We start from the raw sequence: 21,695 nt of genomic DNA, 5'->3' as shown, positions 1-21,695 counted from the left end.
AAGTTTACATTTACCAGGCTCTAAAAACCAGCAAAAACGCTTACTTTCCCAGAAATACATAATCAATTAGCTTTCTTTTACTTTTATGAAACAGACAAAAGTTAATATCGAGCACATATGTATGAATCAATCAGGGCATAGCCTTATAATTATGTAAGATTCAGGAAATTGAAGATGAATTTATCCCAATTCCGGGCCACGTGCACATACATACAGACTTTGCTTTTCTCACTTCATGTTGGAGACAACTATGGGTACGACACAGTGCCACTCAATAAGGAGCTCAGGATCATTTGGACAGGGAGTTACAATTTTCTTGGCTCTAACTCTCATTTAAAAACCTGGAGAACACAGCTTTTTGGAGAGTCCAGGACTCTTCTCCTTGCAAACATGAGAGTCACAAGGTATGAAAGAAACACCTAGATTCAAGCAAAAAGCAACAGTAGAGTCTGATGCTTTTTTCCCAAGTCCCCAGCATCCTTCCAGTTTTGGCTCAGGCTCTCCTGCCGTCATCTTTGAGTCTCTCCTGTGGGTTCTACTGCCCGTTCTGCAGGCAGGAGCTTCTCTCAGGTGGGTCTCTGGACGTAGCTTCCTGCCAGCACGCCTCCTGGCCCTCTGCCTTCCGCATGCTGTGCATTCATCTGGAGGTCTTCCCAGACATTACCAGAAAAGAGTCTGAAAATCTCTTTCCTCTAATGGGGCCACTGCTGAGCTTGTTCAGAGGAATAAGTGGCTAGATCAATGGCCTTCTCTTCCTACATCTGTTTGGTTGAGCGTCTGCCAGGCACTATGCTAGGTGGTGGATACAAAGGTAGATAAAACACTGTTCTTGCCCTTAAGGAATTTATGGTCTATGGGGAAGTAAGTCACACTCACAGATCATTTAAATTATCTGGCAGATACTACAGTAGAGAAATAAACAGAGCATCTGGACACTGGACCTAGCCTTGGAGCTAGGAGGATGTCTCCTGGTTCCAGTGTAAGTTCTCTGCTGGAATACAGCCCCACAATCAGGGGTACAGATGGTCACTGAGAGGTGAGACCTATGTCCTCAAAGAAAAACACATTCAGATTTGGATTTTCTTTTCTCCTGACTTCACTGTCACAGACACCAACCCTATCAAGGATAACACTCTCCTTCCCAGAGGCCTGGTATTCTTTCAAACCCTAAAATAAGGTGGAGTTCTGGCTTCAAAGGATCACATCTAGCTTGTCTGAGGGTTGGCTCTGCCCTCCTGGTACTTTACTTCTCCCTTCCCTTGAGGCCCCAGGACAAAAACACTCATCCTCTCAAACCTCCTATTGTTTATATTGCAAAGAAAGATTAAGTAGCATTCAATGTAATTGCAATGTAAAATTCTGTTTCATGTTGTTTAAATTCAATGGCCATGAGTTTGAGGAATCTCTGGAAGACAGTGAATAACTGGGAAGCCTGGTGTACTGCCATCCATAGGGTTGCAAAGAGGCAGGCATGACTGAGCAATTAAACAACTAAGTGTGTAAAAGCAAGCATCAGAATACAGTGGTCAAAATACTATTATAAACTAGTAGTTAAAACAGATACAGGCATCAGAAGCCACAGTTGCAAGTAATTGTCATTTCTTTAAAGATGGTTCTGCTGGGCAGATAGCAAATACACTATCACAGCATTACATAAATCTCACAGAAAAAAAAAATCTTACTACTTCCATAAAATTTTTACCCTGTTTTTAAATGACCCAAACAATGTTACTGAGTATGATCATCTGCCTTATTTCTCTGATTCCAAATTACTTTTGATTTTCCCCCCTCCCCAAATAAGGCCTGATCTTATCAGATGGAACGATAAAGTCATTATTGTGCTTAACATTCCTTGGGAGTTGGCTTTTCATTGTTCTTCAGAAAAAGGTTAAAATCCTAAGCACCATGTGGGAGATGTATTACTGTTAACAAATGTTTGCTGCTCCTCCCATCCCACTGACAAACAAGATGTGAGTGGAGGTGCAAATTCTAGTTCCAGACAGATGCTTTGAAAGCTGTATGGGAGCTCATCAAAAGCCTTCTCCCTCTTGATGGTGTGTCCTATTAAAAGTTACTCCTTAGGATTCCCACATGGTCCCATGGTTAAGAACCTGTCTTGCAATGCAGGGGACTCTGGTTTGATCCCTGGTCCAGGAAGATCCCACCTATTGCAGGGCAGCTGGGCCCGTGTGCCACAGCTACTGAAGCCCACGTGCCTAGAGCCCATGCTCCACGACAAGAGAAGCCACTACAACAAGAAGCCTGTGCATGGCAACTAGAGGAAGCCCATGTGCAGCAACGAAGACCTAGTGCAGCCAAAAAATAGCACACTAAGAAAGCTGAACCATGAAGAAGGCTGAGCACCGAAGAATTGATGCTTTTAAACTGTGGTGTTGGAGAAGACTCTTGAGAGTCCCTTGGACTATAAGATCAAACCAGTCAATCCTAAAAGAAATAAATCCTGAATATTCACTGGAAGGACTGATGTTGAAGCTGAAGCTCCAATACTTTGGCCACCTGACGTGAAGAACTGACTCACTGGAAAAGACCCTGATGCTGGGAAAGATTGAAGGCAGGAGGAAAAGCAGCGACAGAGGATGAGATGGTTGGATGGCATCACTGACTCAATAGACACGAGTTTGAGCAAACTCTGGGAGTTGGTGATGGACAGGGAAGCCTGGTGTGCTGCACTCCATTGGGTCGCAAAGAGTCGTACACAACTGAGCACCTGAACTGAACTAGAAGGCCTTGCCTGATCTGCTGCCCTCAGTCACCCCAAGCACACCTTTCACCACTCTCCCCCTCTTCATCCTACTCTGTGCCACCCAGTCTGACTTGCTCTTTATTTCTTGAAACTCTAAAGCTCTTCTTGCCTGAGGACCTTTAAACAGGCTGTTCATTCTCCTTGTGTTACAGAGATCAAACCACACAACAGGCCAATTAACTGAGAAATGAGGTGTTGAGGCAAGAATATGACTTCATTCTGAAAGCCAGGTGACTGGGAAGATGGCAGACTAATGTCTCAAAATAACTATCTTACTGGGGTCTGGGTGGTAGGTTCTTTTTATAGAACAGAGAGGAGGGGGAGGATGTGAGGAGGTAAAGTAAAAAAGGCCATTAATCTTACAAATATCTCTGGAATGGCTAGCCTCAGAGAGGGGATGTATCAGTTTATTCCTTCCTATAAGCATCCATGGGTGGACAGGGTTCCGAACAAGGGCATTTCCATTTAACATTCAGGCAGAGGGCCAAGATCCCCTGATGCAGGTCACTATGTATGGACAGTATCCTTTTAGTGAACAAAAGCAACAGAGAGCAAATGTTAAATAAAACTCCAAAATGGAATCAGTTCTTCCCTATAACACTTAGAATGGGGTTTTTTTTTTTTTTTTTGATGCATTCTACCAGCCCTTTATCCCCTTTCCATGTCAAATGCCTACTCATTCTTTAAGTCTTAGGGAAGCTATCTTTACCTTCTCCAGAAAAAAAGAAAAGAATTATTATAATTGTATTCCATATGTTCAAAAACTGAATTAGAGACATAAATACAGGAAAAACCCACATAGAACTTAAATGTAAGCTACAATGTCTGAAACAAAAAACACATTAGATAGCATCAACAACAGATTATATATTGCAAAGGAAGGGGTTATTGGAAAAGACAGGAAATCAGCAAGGACGTAGGTGAATTAAACAGCACTATCAGGCAACTTGACCTAACACTGATTCAACAGCACTCTTGGTGAAAGAGTTGGTAACATTTACCAAGATCGATCAGATTCTGGGCCATAAAGCAAGTCAATAATTTTAAAATAATTCAAGTCATAGAAAATATGCACTCTAATACATGAAAACAAATCCTTACCTCCCATCGAATACAAAAATTAATTCAAAATGAATCAACAACAAAAATATAAGCATTAAGACTGTGATACCCTTAGAAGAAAACATAGGAGTAAATCTTCATTACTTTGGGGTTGGGCAATGTATTCTTAGATGTGATATCAAAAGTATAAGTGAGCAGTACAAATAGATAAACTGGACTTTAAAACCTCTCATGTATCAAAGGACATTATCAAGAAAGTTAAAAGCTATCCCAGAGAACTGAGAAAACATTTGCAAATCATGTGTCTGATAAGGTCTAGTATTAAAAATATATATTCATACTCTTAACAGCTCAGTAATAACCTAATTTTAAAAACAGGCAAGGAAGGTAACTAGACATTTCTCCAAAGAAGATATACAAACGGCCAGCAAACACATGAAAAGATGCTCAGCATCATCAGTCATTAGGGAAATGCATATCAAAACCACAGTAAAATACTACTTTCACACCCACTAGGATGGCAATAACCAAAACAAACAAACAGGAAAATCAGTGTTCTCAAGAATATGAAGATGGGCTTTCCTGGTGGTCCAGTGGCTAAGACTCCATACTCCCAATGCAGGGGACCCAAGTTCAATCCCTGGCAGGGAACTAGATCCCACATGCCACAACTATAAGACAATTCAGCACAGGGAAGTGAATCAATAAATACAATTTTTAAGAAGAACATGGAGAGAAATTGGAATCCTAATACATCATTGGTAGGAATGTAAAACGTTCTAATTGCTATTGAAAGCAGTTTAAAATTTCCTTCTGTGCCTAGCTGCTCAGTCGGGTCTGATTCTTTGTGACCCCGTGGACTGTAGCCCTTCAGGCTCCTCTCCATGGGGGTTCTCCAGGCAAGAATACTAGAGTGGGTTGCTATGCTCTCCTCCAGGGGATCTTCCCAGGTCTCCTGCATTGCAGGCAGATTCTTTACCATCTGAGTAATATATAATTACTATATAATCTAGTAATTCTCCTCCTAGGTATATATCCCGGAGAAGGTGATGGCACCCCACTCCAGTACTCTTGCCTGGAAAATCCCATGGATGGAGGAGCCTGGTAGTCCATGGGGTCGCTAAGAGTCAGATATGACTGAGCGACTTCACTTTCATTTTTCACTTTCATGCATTGGAGAAGGAAGTGGCAACCCACTCCAGTGTTCTTGCCTGGAGAATCCCAGGGATGGGGGAGCCCAGTGGGCTGCCGTCTATGGGGTCGCACAGAGTCGGACACGACTGAAGTGACTTAGCAGTACCAGGTATATATCCAAAAGAATTAAAAACCAGTACCTATACATGCATGTTCATAACAGTATTGTTTACAGAAACCAAAACTAGAAATGACATCCAGTTTTCTATAAGGGTTAGGGTTAGGTTAACCCAGACATCCCAAATGTCTATAAGTGGGTGAATAGATAATCAAATCATGGTGTATATATACAATGGAATATTATTTAGTCATAAAAAGAAGTGGAGTACTGATAGATGTTACAACATGGATGAATCTCAAAACATGATACAAAGTGAAAGAAGCCAGAAACAGAAGGGAGAATCATATCATATGATTCCACTATGTGAAAAATCCAGAATAGGTAAATCCATAAATAGAATACAGATTGAAATGCCAGAAGCAGGGGGAGGGAAGAATGAGGACTATTTAAAGGATATAGTTTCCTTCCCAAGTCATGAAAAGGTTTGGAACTGTTTTGAAATGAGATAAAGGTGACGGTTGGACAACACTGTGAATGCACTAAATGTCACTGAATTGTTTACTTTAAAATGATTAATTTTATGTTATGTGGATTTCACCTCAATTAAAAAAAAATGTTTGGCACAGTGGCACTGACACTGGCACATTGTGAGTACTTAAGGAAAGTTAACCATCAGATTTTACTGTAGCTTTATCTAATAGTAGCTGAAAATGAGAAGCTACTAATATGCATTTTAAAATTGAATTTTAAAAATTAAGGTACATCCATATGTTGAAATATTCTGCAGTCATTCAAAAACAAACACAGGGATATTTCATGATCATGGAGAATATTCAGTATGTTAAATTCAATATTTTAAGTAGAAATACCTCAATAAATATCATGTTTAAAGTCTTGTTCATCACACTTTACATTCATCTCAAATCCTGTGGTAACTCTCCAGAAGCCAAAATATTCAGTCTCCCAAACTAGAACACTCGGAACCCATGTCAATTCAGGATTAAATGTATTTTCATATCTTAGATTGATTCAAGTCCAGAAACTGAGCTTTGAAGTGTGATTTCCAGAGTTTCTACTTGAACTTGCTTTATTTCCTGGAGTCACTATTCCCTTCATGCACCACCCTTTGTCTACCCACTCTCAGTTGCCATTCTCTTCTCTTATTCTCTTCTAGCAAGGGTATTTCTCCTCACCTCTCACTCTGACTCTCACATCCACCGTTCTAGTCTTGTCAGTTTCCAGAGGAACCATCTTCAGTCCCAGCCTCTTGACTCTCTAGACATCATCCAGACGTCTCATTCTGTCTGGTGGTGCGATTATTCATGCGCTAGTCTCATTTCCCCTGCCAGACCAGGGCTGAGACCTATTCATATCTGTAATGCCCAAGGCATCTGGCAGAGTGTTGTGCTTTGATTGTAGTAGGTGTTCAATAAATGTTTACGAACTTGAAAAGAATTTCTGAAACAGATGGGCGACTGATTCAGACACAAGGGCATAAAAGCAAACACTAATACCTGTGTTTGAACAGGCAGTGCTCTGCTCTCTGCATGGTAAATGCTGCCACATGAATATTCAGTACATTTGTCAACACTAAACTATAATGTCACCAGGGCATGGACTGCGTCACCTGGGGATGATTTACAACTTATGGACAAATCACCATTAGCATTTACCACTTTCACTTGACATCACCATTAAGATCCCCTTTCTTCTTGGGTGCTTGCGCACCCAAAGGGCTCTTCTCATAATCACATGATCTGACCACCAGGTTACTAGACACACTGCTCAGGTTATCTTTCTATGTATGGAATATTGAGTTACGATCCACAAGTTCAAGGTTAGTAATGTCTCTTGGTTTGCTTTATTGATTTTTCAGTTTGACATTTGAATAGTGAGATGTCTCCTTAGGGACAAGAAAGCTGAACTTTTTTTCACATATTAAATTTGTGCAGAGTTAAATTTAGGGCATATCAGTAGTGTAGGTTTGCTGGAATGAAGACACATTACTGTTTTCAGAAACCATCCTATTAGTCACTCAGTTGTGTCTGACTTTCTGCGACCCCATAGACTATAGGCCGCCAGGCTCCTCTGTCCTTGGAATTCTCCAGGCAAGAATACTGGAGTGGGTTGCCATTCCCTTCTCCAGGGGATCTTCCTGACCCAGGGATCAAACCCAGGTCTCCTGCACTGTAGGCAGATTCTTTACCATCTGAGTCATCAGGGAAGCCCTGTGTTTAAAAATGGTGTCTGTTAATTCATATAGAGTTAGATAGCACACTGTAGATAAAGTAATAACAGAAATGACAATAAAAAATAGAAGTAACAGTAGTAGAACTAGTAATAATGAATAGAAATAATAATAATAATACCCAGCAGACCAATTCTGTTCAAGCTGACATAGGCAACACCATTAGTCTAGCATGATGACCATTGACTTAGGTAGACAGTTGCATTCAGCAGAATTCTGAAGCCAAATAGTACCTCACCTAATGCTGTTTTCTGAAAATGAGATGTTGATATTAATATCTTAAATGGAAAACTTTTAATATGCCTCTCAAGATATTCTTTAATTCCAAAGTAGCAAAAGAAAATGCAAGAGAGTTTTACTGGCAAGAGAGCCAGAAAGAACTTTTAAACAGATTTATTTTATACTTTATGCTACATTTTGACTTATAATGTATATGATCTTAAGTCAATTCAGTTCAGTCGCTCAGTTGTATTCAATTCTTTGGGACTCCATGTACTGCAGCACACCAGGCTTCCCCGGAATTTTCTCCAACTCCTGGAGCTGGAGAAGGGAATGGCAAACCACTTTAGTATTCTTGCCTTGAGAACCCCATGAACAGTATGATCTTAGTAGAACATAGTAAATTTTAAAGAGAAAAAAAAGAATGCTTTTAAAACTGTAAAACTCTTGCAAGTGATGGTTACTCTTGGAGAGAAAACAGCTCTCTGCCCCTTTTCTCCATCTCACCCTCCAACACCCCCATCCACACCTACACACAAATACACTCGTTCCATACTTTAGGTCAAGGCTACGGAGCTTCACTAGCACCCACCTGACTTGGTCTTCTGCTACCATTAGAGTAGTCAGGATCCAAGAGGAATGCATAAGAAGCTGGGTCTATCTGCAGTTACCCTGGACAAAATTTCCAGTATTAAAAGAAATCTAGCTCTTGGCTGTTTAGTTTTTGATGGTTTTAAAAGGGATTCATTGCTCTTGTTACCACTCTTAATTGCCAGGGTACTGGTCAATCATATACCACCCCAGAGAACAAATAATCAAATGAGACCCAAAGTCTCCATTTTATTACACAATCTCCCATAATCTCCAAAGGAGAACTCTAAGAAAAAATAAGACAAGTGGCTTTAGACCCGAAGTCACACTGGAACTTCCTTCTTTCTCCCCTACTCATCACTGAATGGAAGATCATGAGGCTTATAGAGTTGGTATAACCTGTCTCACTACTCAGATTCATGGCTGCCAGTCTAGCTGCATGAGAATTCTGTGTTTTCTGTGTGGGGAGGGACAACACAAAAAAACCCACCTTTGACAACAGGAAGACATATTTTGATTTATTTTTCTAAAAAGGAATGAATATGGGTTATGGCTGGCTGATCCATTTCCACTCTCTCCCCTGACACTTCTGTGAGCAAAGACATTGGCAGGATAAATGCTAGGACCATGGGTATAATCTGTGTCTGTGGAATAGAGAAGTCCAATAGCTAAACACTGCTTGTTTACCTTAAATTACAGGAAAAACAAGGCTTTGGGAGTTTGCCTTTAAATCTTCTTCACTGGATATAAAGTATTTGAAAAAAAAAAATCAGTTTTAAATTTAAATTTCAAATGTTTTCCCTTTGGATGGAAGGTAATATATTGGTCAGAGTTCTCCAGAGAAATAGCACCAATAGGAAATATATAAATATAAGTAAACAAATACATTTGCATACATGAAAGATTTATTATAAGTAGTTGGCTCTTGAGAGTCCCTTGAACTGTAAGAAGATCAAACTAATCAATCCCAAAGGAAATCAACCTTGAATATTCATTGGAAGGACTGATGCTGAAGCTGATGCTCCGATACTTCGGCCATTCATATGATTATGGGGGACGTATATCCCCAAGATCAACAGGGTGAGTTAGCAAGCTGGAGACCCAGCAAAGCCTAGTTCCAGTCTGAATTTGAAGTTCTGAGAACCAGGAGAGATGATGGTGTAGTTCTAGTCCAAAGCTCAATACGTTCAAGATCCAGGAAGAGTCAATGTCGTAGTTCAAGGACCGTAGACAGAAAAAATTCTGTTACTCTAGCAAGGTCATCTTTTTTCATTCTATTAAGACCTCCAACAGATTGGATGAGGCCCACCCAGAGTTGTTGTTGTTGTTTAGTCGCTAAATCATGCATGATTCTTTGTGACCCATGGACTATAGCATGCCAGGCTCTTCTGTTTTCCACAATCTTCTGGAGTTTGCTCAAATTCGTGTCTATTTGAGTCGGTGATGCTATCTAACTATCTCATCCTCTTCCACTCCCTTCTCCTCTTGCCCTCAATCTTTCCAGCATCAGTCTTTTCCAATGAGTCGACTCTTCACATCAGGTGGCCAAAGTATTGGAGCATCAGCTCCAGTATCAGTCCTTCCAATGAATATTCAAGGTTGATTTCCTTTGGGATTGACTGGTTTGACCTCCTTGAAGTTAAAGGGGCTCTCCAGAATTTTCTCCAGCACCACAATTCAAAAGAAGGGCCATAGCCTTCTTTATAGTCCAACTCTCACATCTCTACAAGACTACTGGAAAAACCGTAGCTTTGACAATACAGACCTTTGTCAGAAAAGTGATGTCTCTGCTTTTAAATACCAGAGTAAGGAGAATAAGTAATACCCAGAGTAAGGAGAACAATTTGCCTTACTCAGTCTACCAATTCAAATATTATCTCATCCAGAAACACCATGACATCCAGAATAATGTTTGGCAAACTGTCTGGACACTCCATGACCCAGTCAAATAGACACAAAAAAATAACTATTGTAGAAAGTAATTAATATTTAAAACTCAAATTTCTTATCTGAGAGCCATAAGTACTATGGTTCCATAGGCCTTATAAGTCGCTTACTATTCATATATTCTTATTACAGAATTGCAAAGAAACAACTTGATCACCTACTTCTTAAGTTGTTAAATGATCAAAGTAATGTTTCCCATTTTAATTACAGAATAAGTTTTACATTTGCACTTTCTTACTTTTCCACTCTACTAAGCCTCTTTCTTTCAAAGAATGCCTCTCACAGGAACTGACAACTTAATATTCAAGCTGTTTTTGTACTTTCAGCTCTGGATAATATTTTGATGAAAGGCCTGCAAGCACATCAAGTTACTGCCCAGAAGTCTGATCAAAATTCTGGATATAATGATGCCATTTTCAACAGGTTCTGAAGAGGTAATAATTAGCTTTCATTAAACATAATAAATATTAATGCAAGTCAGAAACAAAGTACAGACAGAATTGTACCATACACATTAATAGTGCAAAGGTTTGGTCTGTGGACTATATGGAGCTCCTCAGGAATTGTAAATGGTCGACAACATTACCAAGGATCTCTGGTTTACACAGAGGAAATTCTCTTTTCATGTGCCAAGGGCTTCCCAGGTGGCTCGGTGGTAAAGAATCCCCCTGCAATGCAAGAGATTCAGGTTCGATCCCTGGGAAGATCCCCTAGAGAAGGAACCCACTCCAATATTCTTGCCTGGGAAATCCCATGGACAGAGGAGCCTGATGGGTTACAGTCCATGGTCTAACAAAGAGTCAGACACGACTTAATGACTAAATAACAACTGAGGACTGAAACAATATGAATAGTTTAAAAGTGCATACCCAGATTTTCCCTCAGCTGTGAATTCAAAAGGAATTGAAAGGTGTTCAGTGTAAATATTTTTTGAGCTTAATTTCTTTAGTTCTGTGTATTATTTAAATAAGAAAAAAAAAGCAGTGTATATCATGAGGTCAGGAGATTGCGTCAAACAATACCAAAATGTCTAGGGACTTAGGGACTTAAACAGCAATGTATTAGGATGTATGAGGTCAAGAAGAGTGGATATCTTCATTAAGGATGGTTCTCAGCAAAACTCACACGAAAGTTTAAAATTAGAAGAAAAAAAACCCCAAACCATAATTAATTACCACTACATACCAGAATGGGTTGGAGAAGGCAATGGCACCCCAATCCAGTACTATTGCCTGGAAAATCCCATGGACGGAGGAGCCTGGTTGGCTGCAGACCATGGGGTCGCTAAGAGTCGGACACGACTGAGCGACTTCACTTTCACTTTTCCCTTTCATGCATTGGAGAAGGAAATGGCAACCCACTCCAGTGTTCTTGTCTGGAGAATCCCAGGGATGGGGAGCCTGGTGGGCTGCCATCTATGGGGTTGCACAGAGTCGGACACGATGAAGTGACTTAGCAGTAGCAGCACCAGAATGGGTTTCCCAGGTGGCACTAGTGGTAAAGAACCCACCTGCCTATGCAGGTTAGACGTAAGAGACTCGGGCTCAATCCCTGGGTCCAGGGGATCCTCTGGAGGAGGGCACAGCAACCCAGTCCAGTATTCTTGCCTGGAGAATCTCATGGACAGAGGAGCCTGGAGGGCTGTGGTCCATATGGTTGCACAGAGTTGGATGTGACTGAAGTCACTTAGCACACACATACCAGAATGGCTAAAATTAAAATGAATGACCACACCAAGTGTTGATGTGGATATGCAACTCTTGTTAAGGAGAGGCTGAACCCAGGCACCTGGCTCTCCCTGGAATCCAGAGTCAGAGTACAGGCTGGTATCAGTTAGAATCCTTAAACTGTCAGTGACATACTGGAAAATCTCTCACACCACATCTATCCTGAGAGAGATAACAAACTTTCAGGGTGTCACCACAATCACTCAATAGAGGAGCATAAAAGTTTCTAATAACCTACATCATTCACTTAAAAGCTGGAATCTAAAAATGGATTCCACATTGAGAATTTAAGTTGAAATAACCTTTAAAATCTAGTGGGAAATCATTTCAGCAAATGGTGCTGAATATCCATTTGGACAAAAGTAAATCTTGAGGCTCACTTCATATAATATATAAAAATGAGTTCAAAATAGATCTTATACCTAAATATGATAGGTAAAATGATCAAGCTTGCAGGAAAAAAAAAAAGAAACATTGGAGAATACAATAATGACTAAAGACTTTGAGGTATGCAAATATTCCTTAAGCATGATATAAAAAGCACACATCAAAAGGAAATAAATAAATTGTACTTCACCAGAATGAAAAACTCTTGTTCATCAAAAGCCACCATATCCAGAAATTGAAAAGGCAAGCTATGGATGCAAAGAACATATTCTCAGCAACATATGTAACAGATGACTTATGCCCAAAAGATGAATATATTAAAAAAAAATACCATAAGTCTATAAGGAAAAATGCAAAAGACCTAAGTGAAAATGGGTTAAATAAGTTTAAACCACAATTAGTTACCACAGCAAAAAATGGTGGCTAAAATGAAAATGACTGACACCCCAAATGTTGGCAAGGATATGGAGGAATTAGAATTCTATTGCTCATTAGACATTAAAATGTTACAATCACTTTGGAAAATATCTTGGAGTCTCTTATAAAACTAGATATACACATACCATATGACACAGTTCCACCAACTTCATTAGGACAAGAGAAATGAAAACACATGTGCATACAAAGACATTTCTACAATATGTTCATAATAGCTCTATTCAGCTGTTATTTATGATAGCAAAAACTTGGAAATAACATAAACATCCATCAAAGGTGAACTGATAAACAAACTGTGGACCATCTATATAAGACTCCTGCTCAGCAATCAAAAGGAATGAACTACTGATATCCCCAACAACACAGATGCACCTCAAAAACATTATAGTCAGTGAAAGAAGCCAGGCATAAGAGAGTGCATACCCATTTAATTCTATCTATATAGAATTCTAGTGCCAGTAAAACTAACCTATAGTGACAAATTAGATGAGCGTTTGGCTGGGGCTGTGAATGTGGACACTGACTGCTAATAGGCATGAAGGAACCTTGGGGGCTGATGGAAATGTTCTATATCTTGATAGCAGTGGCAGTTACCTAAGTGTTTATAATTGTCAAAATTCATCAAACTGCATACTTAAAATGAGTTATTTTATATAAATTATGCTGCTGTTCAGTTGCTAAGTAGTGTCTGACTCTTTTCGACCCCGTGGACTATAGAGCCTGCCACGCTCCTCCATCCATAGTATTTCCCAGGCAAGAATATTGGAGTGGGTTGCCATTTCTTTCTCCAGGGGATCTTCCTAACCCAGGGATCAAACCCATGTCTCCTGCTTGGCAGGCAGACTGTTTACCCCTGAGCCACCTGGAAAGCCCAAAATCTCATAAATGATTTGTTTTGGTAAATTTGCTTAATGACTGAAACAGGCACTCGACAAAAGATTTCCAAATGACCAAAAAGCTTGTGAAAATATGCTTGATATCATTATTCACCAAGGAAATGAAAATTAAAACCACAATGAGATATTGGTACACAACCATTAAATGGCCGAAATTTAGACATCTGACAACTTTTGGCAAGGATGTAGAGTGAGAGGGAACAGAATACACCCACACTACACTAACTTTGAGGGGAAGCCTAGAAGTTTTCAGTTCAGTGTGAATGACAGTCTGGAGCAGGTGCCTGTACAGAAAATAAGGAGAGTCAAGAATATCCCATGAGCTCCTCCCAAGGACTTTATACTATATTCAGATTCTGGACTAGAGAACAACTTGGTCCCAAACAAGCAGAATTTTCAATGACTCTCATTTGCTCTCCGTAGTGGCTCACCAAGAATTTCTTTACCAACAGACTGCTTCCTTCCTGCCATGTATTTCTGTCTTAGAACAAAGCTATTTTATGAGGACAAAGTTTATTTCATTCCTGTCTCAAACAGGGTACAGTCAGATTCTTGTCACCCCATAGTTCAAAGTATTGAATTTTATAATATAGTTATTTGAGAAAGAAACTCTTAGATTCTTCTCTAGAGTATGAACCATAGGAACTGGCTATGAAAAGTATTTGAAAAATATATATTTTTCTCTTTTGAATTAACTAGTACAGAATCAACTTCACTTGGTGAATGTCAGTTTTTCTTAAGTAGGACACAGGTTACTCATATAGTTTCTTTACTCTTTGAAACTCTAGGGTTGCTTAAATATAAGGAATAATGAATGGAATATTTGAGTAAAGATGCCAAGGAGACTGGGGCTTCCCAGGTGGCCCTAGTGGTAAAGAATCCACCCGCCAACAAAGGGAGGTAAGAGACACAGGATCGATCTCTGGGTCAGGAAGATTCCCCTGGAGGAGGGCATGGCAACCCACTCCAGTATTCTTGCCTGGAGAATCCCATGGACAGAGGAGCCTGGCAGGCTACAGTCCATGGGGTCACAAAGAGTCAGAAACAACTGAAGCAACTTAGCACACAGGCACAACAAGGAAACCACTTGATTATTTTGTTTATAATGAATGGAAGTCCTGGCTTCCATTCAGCATGCATATTTAAAGCGGAACGTCTACCTCAGTCCTTTGTAAACTGGATACAGTACCAATTAGATGGTACATTTCCTGGGAAGAACAACAACAACAAAAATCCTAATGTATGAGACTTTCCACTTTCTTTGACAGATTGCATATTCCACAAAACAGCCCTGGTATTTGACAAAAAAATCAGAAGTTCCTTATAGCATTTTCCATAACCAGCCAACCACTCTTTGCTCTGCCTGCTTTCCATTTATCTCTTCCGAGATCACATCTGTCCCCCATCCTCCATCTGCAAAACAGACTGGATCCAAGATGCTGCCCTTTTCATGTTTTTGCAGTAAGCATTTTTTGAGCACTTGGTATGTGGCAGACCTGTATTTGCTTGGGCTCTCAAAGTATGCAGGATACAGCCTGTCAACAATTTTGTGAGACGGATTCTATCCTCAGAAACATGATATGAAAGTGAAGAAACGTGTCTAGATTGTGGTTTGATGAGTTGTTTATTATCTAGCAGCAGGGTGCTGTTGAGTTGGATATAGGCACCGCAACATGGATTGCACTGGGTCTGCATTTCTCTCCGCAGAGAGAAAGCAGGTCCAGAGTCAGTATTCATGAGCTATTCCTTTGGTTTCCTTGATCGTCAGAAATCTGTTCTCTTCAAATCTGCAACCCTTCCCCAGGCTCTGTCAGTCTCTAGCAAGACTGGAGACTGAATCCCCAAATATCCATGATCTTGCTGTAGGTTAAAATTGCTATTCACATCTGTCAGCTTCTGCTTACAAAATGATCTTTCACCTGCCCAGAAAGACGCCAGTTTTTTCCAGGCAAGGTGCCCATCACCTTGAAGAAGATATTTTAAACCTATTAAGGAAATCAAATAAAGGAAGAATGCTGTAGGAACGTAAGTGGAACAAGATGATTTTAATAAAAGACTCTAACTTTAGTCAGTGCTAGGGACTTTAGGAGTCCAAATATTACTTTAGAATCTCTTCACCTAAATTTGAGATAGATCTCTTGTTTCATTAAAAAAAACAAATCTGTATTGGGTGTTCTTATATAATGAATGTTTCTTTATAGGAGTCTCAACAAACCAAGTGTTTGACCTCTGCTGTCACTAGTGGTATCTTTACTCTTATTTCAGTAGAAGACACACAAGTATTTTGAGATTCCAATGGATATTTAAAATTGATGCATAATATGCATAGAATAAAGCACGCAAAGTGTGAGATTTGCTTAAAGATGGAAATACGAGGCAAGAGGGAAGCATTTTGTTGGCAAAGAAATTCCCTGTGAGCCGTTGTGGAGAGTAAATAAGAACCACTGAAAATTCTGCTTATTTGAGACCAAATTCCTCTCTAGCCCAGAATCTGAATGAAGTAGAAGGTCTCTGGGAGAAACCCATGGGATATTCTTGACTCTCCTCATTTTCTGTACAGGAATCCCCTCCAGACAGTCATTCTCACTGAAGTGAAAACGTCTAGGCTTCCCCTGAAAGTTAACTCATTTCTCCAATGAACAAATCTAGTTGTGAGGCTAGATGGACTGATACTGAAGCTGAAGCTCCAGTACTTTGGCTGCCTGATGTGAAGAGCCGACTCATTGGACAAGACCCTGATGCTGGGAAAGACTGACGGCAAGAGAACTGGGCAACAGAGGATGACATGGTTGGATGGTGTCACCAACTCAATAGACATGAATTTGAGCGAATTCTGGGAGATAGTGAAGGACAGGGCAGCCTGGCGTGCTGCAGTCCATGGGGTCACAAGGAGTTGGGCATGACTTAGTGACTGAAAAACAACAAGTTGTGAGGCAGTTCTTTTTTTATAAACCGAAATCTGCTTGTCTACAGCTTTCTCTCATTGTTTCCTCTCAATTCTGCTCTCTGGAAAAAGAGCAAGTATATCTGGTCTTTTCTATACACAATTACCTCTCAAATATTTGAAGGCAGCTAATTATGTCTCCCCTTAAAACTTCCACATGCCAAAGTCTCCTGTTTTCTTCATTTTTTAATGTTTACTTATTTGGCTATGCAGGGTCTTAACTGCGGCATGTGGGACCTAGTTCTCTCACCAGGGATTGAACCGGGGCCCCCTGCATTTGGACTGCAAAGTTTTAGCCACTAAGACCACCAAGGAAGTCCAAAAGTCCCCTTGTTTTTTGAACTGTCTCTTGAAGAACACTTCTCTTCTTCTTGACCATCTTGTCTTAGAACCTTTCAGTTTTTCAGTGTCCTTAAATTGGGGTGCCCAAAATTGAAAGCAATATCCTGCTGAAATCAGACCAGTGGAAAACCCAGCGGGATTATTATTTTCTGTGATTTGGACACTATTATCTTACTAATGCAATCTGGATTTTTTTTTTTTAATTTTTGTAACTATTGATACATCAAATTGTTGGCTCCTGCTGGGGACAAGCAAAACTCTCAAATATTGTTCATGTAAATCAGTGCCAAATTCTATTTTTCCATTCTGTACTTAGGCAGTTGTTTTTAAAGGTAAACACAGAAGAGAACATTTTGGTTTTGCCTATCATTCCAACCTGTCAAGACTACTTTGAATCTTGATTTTATCATCAATCTTATTCATTCCCTTTTCCAGCTTTCTGTCACCTTCAAACATGAGGAAATATCTTTTATGTCTTCATCAAGTTACAGAGAAAAAAAGCCAAACAGGACAGAGCTCTGTAGCTTGCCTCTAGAGATTCCCTCCAAATTCATGACCTTTTCTAGCAAATATTTTGGAGTACTTACTGTATACCAGAAACCATGTCAAGAGAAAAATAGGTTACTTAAATATATGTGTGTGTGTATATATATACACACACACACATGCACATATATATATATATATATATATATATGGTCTCTGAAAAAAATAAAACAAAATACAGGCTCTGATTTTAACTTTCTTTTTCCATTTAATAGATTGTACACTGCTATTAATATTTTTAGGGTAAGGATCTTAAAGCAACAATTATTCTATGAAATTTTGATTTTTTCCATTATTTCAGACACAGAATAACCTGGAGACTTGATCAAACACCTAATTAAGCCAGGATATACTAAGTCTCTGGTAGATCTCTATACCTAGAATGTTATCAAAAGAGAGAGTAAATCTGACCAACATTTATCCTAATAAAACTGCCTGGATCCTTAGTGATCATCATATTTTTTATAAAATGGGGCAGCAAACACAGTCTGGGCTTTCCTGGTGGCTCAGTGGTAAAGAATCTGCCTGCCAGTGCAGAAGACATGGGTCCAATCTTGGGTTGGAAAGATCCTCTGGAGAAGAACGGCTACTCATTCTTGCCTGGAAAATTCCATGGAGAGAGGAGCCTGGCAGGCTACAGTCCATGGGGTCGCAAAGAGTCAGATGCAACCTAGTGAGTAAACAATAACAACAACAAATATAGTCCAGCATCTACTAGCTGTGTGACCTTGAACAAATAACTGATTTCTCTGACACTGTGTTTCTCCGACACTGTGTTTCTCCGTCTTCACTTTGATAAGAACAATGAATACATCACACAGTTGTTATGGGGAATGGAATTATTTGGATAGGTAAATTATCATTAAAAATTAGTTCCCTGTTTCCTAAAAGCCCATTCATCATTTGACAGTCTCTTCAAGAGTTTTTTCCAGACCTCAATCTTGTTAGTCCATATTCTTAATTCAACTACTTTCTCTTTTGCCAAGCAGGATCACATTTCTGTTTCCAGTGTTCAAGCCCTTCTTCATTCTCCATGATTTTGCTGTGAGATCTCAGAAGCCTGAGATCACACCTGTGGTTCTTCTGGGCTCTGGGATGTTCTTTTCTGGCTCCAGAAATGAGAATGCTTCTCTCATGTGACCAAGTCCCTTTCTATAGCTCCTCAGTGATGTTGGGCTAAAATTTCTTCATTATATGTTTTTCTTCAGCTTTCTATTTGAATTCTTCTATTCTCTCTGAAAACCATGAAAGTAAAAATGGGAACTAAGTGGTTTTGCCTACTTTCTGAGATCAACTAACTGAGATTAGCCATGCTAACTTTAAACGCTGATGGATCTATTAGTCTTTTTAACTCTAAAAGCTTATGGATCTGTTAGGCTTGCTAACTCCACAAGCTAATGGATCTATTCTCATAAATTTAATTTCCAACCATCTATCAGGGAGTACAGGCTCACAATTGGTGTCATCCAGTGCTTTTTCAAAGTCTGGTTGAGAGAAATATTAATAGTATTTGTAATGGATTGCCTGAATGGTATGCAATCCTTATACCTCTCTAAGATTATTACTTCCATCTTCCTGACCATCTCCCAAATTTTGTTTGTATATTCTTAGTAACTGTGCTCAGTTTGATAATGATTATATTTTATTCAGAAAATATAATTTCCATAGTAATTTGGTAATCATTCAATAATTAGACATATTCAGTGGTCATCACTGGCCCCTTCCACCATGGTCTCTCTATTCCTGAGTTCTTCATTTTGAGTGTGTTATTAATAATTATCTGGATTATTTGTCAACTTGTTTCTCCAAGAAAAGTCCTTGTGTCTGGGATTCTGAGCTGCTTCTCTCTCGAGAAGGTCTGCCTGTGTTCATTACACTTGAATGACATCTGCCCTTGGTATGACATGCTTTGGTCACACTACTTTCCGCATGTCTTGATATAAGCTGTTCCACTGTCTTCATCAAGGAAAAGTCTAAGGCCAGCCTGATTTATCTCCCCCTACATGGTACTTTCTTTATTTCTGGACACATTATGAGTTATTTCTTTTTGTTCAAAATAGCTTAGCTCTGCCATGTATCATTATGAACAATCTGTATCAGAATTTTCCAGAATCTAGTCATCTTTTAATCTGTAAATTTTTCATTTGGTGGGGGTAGGGAGGTTCTCTTGTATTTTATCATTGAATACATCATTTATTTTTGTATTTATATAATACATCATTTTTTTTGTTTGTTTCTGAACTTGCAGGTTGTTAATTATCTTTATGTAGGACCCTCTTTTCTATAGTCTATAACATCTTTTTTCTACTTTCTCTACTTTCTGTATTTGTTATCTTAATTTATAGTGATAATCTCAAGGGTACCATAAACCACATCCATTAATAAGATGGAAACTTAATTTATAAATGTCATGTGGGTTCTGACTGCCTCACCAACCAGCTGTCTGCTCATCTCTCTCCCTCCTGGGCCTCCCTATTCTCTGAGACATAACAATATTGAAATTAGGCCAATTAATAATCTGACAATGGCCTCTTGCTCAAGTGAAAGGAAGCGTCACATATTTCACACTTTAAATCAAAAGCTAGAAGTGATTATGCTTAGTGAGGAAGCCATGATGAAAGCTGAGATAGGCCAAACGCTAGTCTTGTTGGACTCCTTTCCTTTGTTTCTGCATTTTCTCACTTCTTTGATTAAACTTATTCTTTGGCTAAAGTCTTCCCACAGACAAAAGGCAGGCAGAGGACATAGTGGGGTGGGGTTGGGGAAAGACCACAGGGCCCTGCTCCTTTTCAAAATGGATACAAAGGATTTAGAATATTACATAAACTTAGTTGATAAAGCAGTAGCAGGGTTTGAGAGGATCAACTCCAATTTTGAAAGAAATTCTACTGTGGGTAAAATGTTATCAAACACCACTGCATGTTACAGAGAAATCATTTGTGAAAGGAAGTGTCAGAACTGATGTGGCAAACTTCATTGTCTTATTTTAGGAAAATTTCACAGCCACTTCCACCTTCAGCAACCATCACTCTTATCAGTCAGCAGCCATCAACATCAGGGCAAGACTGTCCTCCAGCAAAAAGATTATGACTCCTTGAAGTGCCAAAGAATGGTTAGCATTTTTAACAATAAAGTATTTTTAAATTAAAGTATATGCAGTTTTAGACATAATACTACTGCACACTTAATAGACTACAATTATAAGGTAAACATAATTTTTATATGCACTAGGAAACCAAAAAGTTTGTGTCTCTGTTCACTGTGATGTGGTCTGGAACTGAACCCACAATACCTCTGAGACGTGCCTGGAATTGTTCTGCGGCTCCTTTTCATCCAGCTCATTTCAGAGGGATTCTGTCTAACGTGCCATCACTCCTGCCTACCTTCCCATTCAATCCTTCTGGAATGTTTCCTACTTGCAACCCGGTTAAGAACTTAACATATTATATCCTAACTACTTTTTCTATAGTCTGAGGAAGTGGTGGGAAGAAAAGAAACTACGGTTTGCATTTTCCTTTGAGATTCTGTTATGTGTTTTATACCTGAGTTTGTGCCATTTCCCCTGGGAATGGATCTAAAACTCAAGGACATTATCCTCAAACTTTCCAGCCTGTGGCGCTTCAGTGCCTCCATGTCCACTAGAGTCGATGCTCTACACCTTCAGCTGTTTCTCCCATTATTCCTCATTTAGAGGATACACTCTCATTCTGCTTCTTTCAGGATCTGCGGGTACTTCTGTGTCATCTGAGGATTTTCTCAACATATCAGTGTGCCACCTAAACAAAGTGGCAAGTTAAGTAACCTAGCTGTACAGCCCTTCTATGCTCTGCTCCAAAATCTGTCTTTCCTTAGTTGCCAGGTTTTCACCTGTGCTGTGTTGGGCTTCCCCTTCTCCCCATTCCTTGTTAGTTTTTTATTCTGTTTTGCTCAATGTGTTAGGTATTAGGGAAGGAAAAGTCTGTGGTGCCATTTCAACCCTGCTTTGACTTGTAAGTCCTCCATGCTGTCTTTTGGGAGATGCACAGCACAAACTTCTCTCCAGCCTCAGGACAGGGATGGTTGAATATCCAGGCAAAGAGTCTGTCTTCATCCTATGGATTCAGAAGACTGAGTAACCAATTACGTTTGTCACTTAGAATCTTATTTGAGACCCGTTTTTAGCAAAGTGAACAAGAATATAGCAAACGTATTTTGGTCCTTTCCATATACCTGATTTAATCTACTTTTCTTAATCTTATTTCCCTTTATTTTCTCACTTTTAAAAAGATCTTGCCTCATGGTAAGTGTCTTTGTGAATAATATCAGATCCTTTATGGAAGAAGGTGGACG

Source organism: Bos indicus x Bos taurus, chromosome 12 (genome assembly GCF_003369695.1).
Source record: "Bos indicus x Bos taurus breed Angus x Brahman F1 hybrid chromosome 12, Bos_hybrid_MaternalHap_v2.0, whole genome shotgun sequence".
In the NCBI taxonomy this organism is placed as follows: domain Eukaryota; kingdom Metazoa; phylum Chordata; class Mammalia; order Artiodactyla; family Bovidae; genus Bos; species Bos indicus x Bos taurus.
Note: the sequence above shows the minus strand (reverse complement) of the source record.